Here is a 7,570-nt window from a genome sequence, read left to right on the forward strand (position 1 = left end):
ATGCAGGTGAAACCGCGGAGTGCAGCTAGTATATCATAGTCGAGTAATAAATCACACAAACAACACCACAAGTTATTTTTAACAAAAAACTAAACTACCCTTGTTAGAACTAAACCATACAAATAGGATCACACGGGAGGCATCAGCTTCTAAATAAAAAGAGAACCATTAAAAACGGTTCACTCACAAATTTTGAAAACCGTCTCACTTGAAGTCGGTTAAAAACACTAGTACACGAGCGTCGTTTGGTCTCCGAAAGCGATAACAATAACTCAGTACATTAACAGTCAGTCTTGCGTCCGACCTAACGAAGGCTAGACGTCCCTTCGATAACTTGAAACAAGTTGAAACAAGTTGAAATTAAGTCGAGTTAAAGTTACTGTGTTTTATGTGAAAACCGCATCGTAGACAGTGTGTTTTTATGTGAATTATATTGTGTGTAAATGTATTAAATATACATTTGTGTTTTTATATAAATTTTGCGTTGTGGATGAGTTTATAGAGAACTAGCTGCGCCCCCGCGGTTTCACCCGCGTAAGTCCGTATCCCGTAGGAATATCATAAAAGTTGCCTATGTGTTATTCCAGTTGTCTAGCTGCCTACGTACCAAATTTCATTGCAATCGGTTCAGTAGTTTTTGTGTGAAAGAGCAACAAACACACACATCACATCCTTACAAACTTTCACATTTATAATATTAGTAGGATAGGATTAGTAGGACAGTAGGATTATAATATTAGTAGGATCGGATAGGATTTAATACGTGTAAAAGAAATTGATTTAAATCATAGGAAAGAAAGATAGATAAAATTAAGATAAAGCTAAATGATAATGATATTGCAAACGAAAACAGCTGGTCCGATCTGTATGAAATTTATCACAGTGATAATTCATATTCTAGATTTAGTGAATAGGCTTTTTAAAAGAAGCTAATTAAAATTCCTCATTTGTTAACTAATGTTATAAAGAGAAATTTTGAAAGAACAGAAAATTTTTTATCGCTGGATTCGAACCCGCGTTTTTTGCCAAACCGTAATAAAAAATCTCATTTATAAAGCATTTCAATGCTATAAAACTAAATATTAATATTATAGTGAGATAAATCTACTGAATGAGATAAATCTATTGAATCTACTGAACCGATTTTAAATATATTTTCACATCCCCACTAGAGTTTACTGTATACCAGGACGAAGTTGGTTATGAAATATTATGTCTGGCTATGTCAGATAGATTTATGCTTAGGTATCTTACTAATATTATAAACTTGAAAGTTTGTAAGTATGGATGTTTGTTACTCTTTGACGTAAAAGGTACTGAATATCACATGATTAATGAAACTTTGCAATAATATAGCTTTTATATCAGAATAAGGCATGAGCTATATAAATACTTTCTATTACCCGCGGGTGCGCCTGCGAGTAAAACCGCACGGCGCAGATAGTGTAATATAAAAATACATTAATATCAGATACCAGCGATCTGGTATGAATGGGCTATCTAACACTAAAAGAATTTTTCAAATCTGACCAGTAGTTCCTGAGATTAGTGCGTTCAACAAACAAACAAACTCTTAAGTTTGATAATGTTAACTATAGATTGATGAATTAATGAATTAATCACGTTTCAAATCAATTAAAATGAAACATCAATGGAAATCGAACCTTGTACGAGTGGAAAATATTAACCATTGAACTGTGTGAATCATTAAAATCATTACATTTACAATAACTAGTGCTCTTAAATCATTTTCCTTGTTACAATCGTGTGTGCGTAATTATAAATTAGCATAATTAGACACAGCTGTTTCGGGGTAATGCGCGAACAGACATTTGTTATTCTATTGACGCTGTATTTGAATGAAAATATGTATGTAGGTATGTATTTATGTGTATATGAGAAAATGTTCGCTGCGTGTATAGATCTTGATGGGATTTGCACTGACTGATAGTTCATAGTTATAAAACGTAACCTAGGTTTTATCTAGATAATACACTTTCTATCCTTTCCACGTTCTGTTTTCTCACAAAATCTGAAATTTTTCGCATAAAACATTCATATTAAAACTTTTCAATATAGGTTCAGCCTTTGGATACAAATGATACATACATACATACACACTTCTCCATGTATAATGTGTAATAGAGAAATAGCTAGCATTCCCCCGCGGCTTCGCTTGTAATCAAAGGAAATTCCCTTTGGAATGAGATGTTTCTATATGCGGTATAAAGCAGCCTATCTCACTCTCCAGCCTCCAAGCTATCTTCAGATACAAAAACCATAGCATAAAACCTCATCATTGCGCTGTGAATGACGGACAAACAAACACTTTCCCGTTTATAATACGTGGCAAGATAAGTAGTAGTAACTTCACTTTTTAACCCACTTTAAAAAACAAGGAGATCTAGTCAACTGTGCGTTATTGTGTTATCTCATAACTTTTCAATGGATGAACCAATTTTAGTATCCTTCATACTAATATTATAAATGCGAAAGTTTGTAAGGATGTGTGTGTGTTTGTTGCTCTTTCACGCAAAAACTACCGAACCGATTGCAATGAAATTTGGTACGTAGACAGCTGGACAACTGGAATAACATACAGGCAACTTTTTATCCCGATATTCCTACGGGATACGGACTTATTCGAGTGAAACTGCGGGACGCAGCTAGTATTATTTGAAAGCTGGTGCCTCCCGTGTCCCTTTTGGACTTATTAAGACAATTAAAGCCTCTAAGTTTCTTGTTAAAATCATTATAGTATTTTCTTGTGTTTAATTTTATGCGAGTATTATACATTTAGAAATTGAAGACTTTTTAACGGATTTTAAACGCGATTTATTCATTATGTTATTAACCCGACGTTTCGAACACTTTGTAAAGAAAAAAACATTATAATCTTTTATTACATAATGTTTTTATCGATTCAAGTAAATATTACATTCTCATATTACATGAAGCCACCCGTGACATATACCTAGCTTATACCTACCTAGGGCATCCAGTGTTCTTATAAGCTGAAGTGTTTGTTTGTATGCGCTTAACTCGTGTACCATTGAGCAGAGTTGGATGAAATTAGGTATAGATATAGCTTGACACCCGAGGAAGGTAGTTTTTTATAAAATTTCACAGGGACGGGAACTATACGGAAAAACCCCGGACATTCTATATTCCTATCCGTACCCTGTTTCCTAGCCCACAAGTTCCTGAGATTAAGCAAATAAACAAACTCAGTTTAACATATAAGGTAATTAGATAAGATTTATCTAGACAAACTCGCGGAAAATTACTAGTTATCCATATAAAGAAGTTATTCATTAAGAAGAAGTCTGAGTTATGTCATTCTGTGAACAGCTCCTTTGTTCGACTTATATGGAGTTTGACTTACATTAGCTACAAGCTGCGCCCGCGGTTTCACCCGCGTAAGTCCGTATCCCGTAGGAATATCGGGATAAAAAGTTGCCTGTATGTTATTCCAGTTGTCCAGCTGTCTACGTACCAAATTTCATTGCAATCGGTTCAATAGCTTTAGCGTGAAAGAGCAACAAACACACATACATCCTAACAAACTTTCGCATTTATAATATTAGTAGGAAGTAGGATTAGTAGGATAATAAACCAGTCTACAAACAGACACAAGATTTGATTCTAAACACGCTTTTATCAGCATCACCTGTATGTTTGTATGTAACCTCCTCATGACGCCTTTAGACTCGATTCTGACCCACTTCAAACGGACAGATTGAACTCAAACTCTGTACACTTATCGCGGATCGGTGACAATACAATAGTTTCATGAGTTTATCTTATTATCCTGATTAGTATCGCCGGGATTCCATAATTTCCTTATAAATATATAATAGCGGAGACATAGTAATTAATTCTATCATTAAAGTTACTTTTTAGTTTCATATGCATACTAGCGGTCCACCCCGGCTTCGCCTGTGGCACATATATAGCCTATAACCTTCATCAACAAATGGGCTATCTAACACTGAAAGAATTTTTCAAATCGGACAAGTAGTTCCTGAGAATAATGTGTTCAAACAAACAAACCCTTCAGCTTTATAATATTAGTACGGATTTATTTTTGTTTCGTTTGTTTGTAATGGATTAACTATAAACCGCTAAAGTTTTAATGACAATTCGTTCATAATTAATTATAATATAGAAATATTTCATTTACATAATCGTAAGTATTTATTTAAATTCTAAATACACATACTTATATTTAACTTATGAGTTTATTTATTTGTTTGTGGTAATCTCAGGAACTGCTTGAAAAATTATTTTTGTGTTTACAATTCCGTTTATTGTAGAAGGCTATCCTACGAATATTAAACGCGAAAGTTTGTAAGTATGGATGTATGGATGTTTGCTACTCTTTCACGTGAAAACGGCTTATCGTATCTGTATGAAATTTGACACAAAGATAGATTACAATCTGCAATAACTAAGTATCAAGCTCTAGGGTTGTTTCTATTAAGATAACCGATAAAATAAATCGATATTTATTAGTGACGCAAACCGGTTTTTTCCAGAAAACACATTTTTATCAGATATAGGAGCACTTCAGATAATGAAGTTATCTATTGCTATTACATTTAGAATTAACATTTTTATGTGCTTAGCATTTTGCTGAGACTTCGTCCAATCACAACATAGTGTAAAACATAGTCGCTTTCGCCGTCTGTGTGTCTTTATGATCTTTAAAATTGCGCTACAGATTTTGGTGGGGTTATTTAATAGATAGTGATTCAAGTGGATAGTTTATATGTATAATAATATCTATTAAACTACTCCGAATTTAACGCGTGCGAAGCCGCGGGCAATCGCCAGTTATCTATATATATGTATGGGGTGAAAGCCCTCATCTAGAAATGGGGAAAAAAATTAGGTCATAAGATAGTGTAATTATTTATAGATACTATTTTGTTCGTAAAATTTTCAACTCAAATAACTTTTTTTTTACAAAATCTCATCTAAATCGGTTCAATAGTTTTTGAGTGACGAAATCACGCTGGTTGATGTTGTTTAAAACTTATTGTTATTGTTTATTTGTTTGCGCGTGCTAACCTCAGGATCAACTGGATTTTAAAATTTCTTCCACCTTGGGACATATATGTGATTATTGAGTGTTATGAGGTTTATGTACCACGGGTGAAGCCGGGGCGAACAGCTAGATTGAGTACTTATATATAAAAACAAGCGATTCGCCGCGGCTTCACCCGTGGTACGTTTTTCCCTCCTTAGAACCTTCGTTGTGTCTTAGAAAAAATGTTTAAAAAATAGTCGAATTGGTCGAGCCATTCCCTAGTTTACGTTTAACATTTGGCGATACATTTTTATTTATATAGATCACACTATTATAAATGTGAAAGTTTGTTTGTTTGGATGTTCGTCCGTGAATCACGCTGAAACTACTGAACGGAATTTGATGTAATTTGGTATACAGACAGGGTATGAGCTGACTTGTGTGATAGGATACTTATTATCCCGATTAAATGCTCCCTTGGGATACAACAGGAATCTTGATATCCGGGCGGAGCCGGGACGCGAGTCTAGTATGAAATAAATTATCATATTAACGCTTTAAAAGCACTGTATTTTATTTAATTGTTATAGTTTGTTTCGTTTTTCCTAGTCTACAATGTTTAGTTTATGTTTTATTAAATCAAATATAAAAAATGTCATTCGCAGTGCGAGGTTAATGGGCTATGGCCTTGCAGCGTTTCCGGGAAAAAATATATCCTACTAGCTGCGCCCCGCGGTTTCACCCGCGTAAGTCCGTATCCCGTAGGAATATCGGGATAAAAAGTTGCCTATATGTTATTTTAGTTATCCAGCTATGTACGTACCAAATTTCATTGCAATCGGTTCAGTAGTTTTTGTGTGAAAGAGCAACAAACACACACACATCCTTACAAACTTTCGCATTTATAATATTAGTAAGATAGTAAGAAATAAGATAGCTACTGGTCCGCCCCGGCTGCACTTGCTTTATAATATCATATATCTACTTAGAGATCGCCTACATATCCAACGGTGAAGGGATATTTGAAATCGGCCCAGTAGTTCCTGAGGTTAGCGTTCAAACAAACACACTCTACAGGTCTATACGATGAATTTAAGAATAAGAAAAAGAAAAACGAGGAAATATTTACGTTTATGTATATATTATTTGTATATAAATATACAGACTATTTGTCTGTTTATTTCTTATTAACACAATTAAGTAGTCATGTTAAACATCGTGACTAAGTTATGTAGTAACTTGTACAAGTGATCATGAAATCTAAATTTAATATCACATTGACGAAATTTTCATATATGTCAGAAATATGATAGTCACAGTCTAATTTTCAGTTTAAATATCAATTGATGAAAACTTTTGATCGCGAGGCGGGATTCGAACCCGCGTCTTCTTGCCAAACCGTAGCAGCGCCTAGCCTCTCGGCCACCCGTGATCCCGCCACAGTAATCGAATCTCTTCTACTCTTTCGGTTTCATGTGCCTAAGGGGCACCCCACGCCATCTATTGAGATGATTAAGAACCATCACAACCAATACGAAACATTATTTCAATGATTACAATATTGTATCGATGGAACGTGGCCTTTGTTAATTAATGTATGGGAAACAATCGTTTGTGTGAGTCGAGCACGCTTCGGCACGAATTGGGCCAGCTCGCACCGGGGAAGTACCACACCCCCACGGAAAACCGGCGTGAAATAGCATACTGCTGCGTGTTTCGTACGGTGAGTGGGGGAACTTGAGACCCATATCCTTTTCCTTACCCTTCCCAGTCTTTTCCTTTCCTCTCGTCAATCCTTTATTAATCCCTTTCCAATTTAAAGACAATCCATTTGTAAAGACGTAAGGTCTGCAATGGACCTTACACCTCCAAATGTCCACGGGCGGTGCTAGCGCTTACCATCAGGCGACCCACCAGCTCCACCGCCGACGGTGACATAAAAACGAACAAACAGACAAAGCCGCGGGCGAACTGAGTTCTACATTTAGCTGTTTTCATAAAAAAAACGGTTTCATTTTCCACTTTAAACGAATGTTTCCTGTTGTTAACTTTACCATGAGTCGTCATTCAATGTTTGTAACACACATACACTAATTACAGATGCTAATTAACTAGGTGCCCTGACTTTGCTTGCGGTATATATGTGTCTGTCACTCAGTGGAGTTGCAGCTTTCTATTGATGAAAGAATTTTTGAATTCCCTCCAGTATAGTATTTCCTTGTGTTTGATTTTACGCGAGTATTATACATTTAGAAATTAAAAACTTTTTAACGGATTTTAAACGCGATTTATTCATTATATTATGACCGTGACCACGCATACATACAAAACACAAATGTTTCTTTGTTAAATGTTAGGGGGCGTCCATAAATTACGTGAGGTGTTTAAGGGAGGGAGGGGGTCCAGTAAAATCTTTCCAAATCTCACTTGGGGGAGAGGGGGGATTTTAATAAATATCACGTATTTAACACGCTTTTATTAGCTTCACTTGTATGTTTGTATGTATGTAACTCACACCCGTTTTTCTCCCACTTCCCG

At 35.4% G+C, this 7,570-nt stretch overlaps 1 protein-coding gene across 3 annotated transcripts in view; it reads left to right on the forward strand.

Moving 5' to 3' along the window:
• Positions 1-295: 295 nt before the first annotated feature.
• LOC119838194 (P protein-like) overlaps positions 296-7,570 on the forward strand; it is a 32,967-nt gene continuing 25,692 nt past the window's right edge. For 2 of the 3 annotated variants that reach the window (XM_038364040.1, XM_038364038.1), the window contains exon 1: positions 296-435. The gene's annotated coding sequence lies outside the window, so the exon portion shown is untranslated. Of the gene's footprint in view, positions 446-7,570 lie in introns of all 3 variants that reach the window. The other variant, XM_038364039.1, reaches the window with a different exon arrangement.

Source organism: Zerene cesonia, unplaced genomic scaffold (assembly GCF_012273895.1).
Source record: "Zerene cesonia ecotype Mississippi unplaced genomic scaffold, Zerene_cesonia_1.1 Zces_u001, whole genome shotgun sequence".
NCBI classification, from domain to species: domain Eukaryota; kingdom Metazoa; phylum Arthropoda; class Insecta; order Lepidoptera; family Pieridae; genus Zerene; species Zerene cesonia.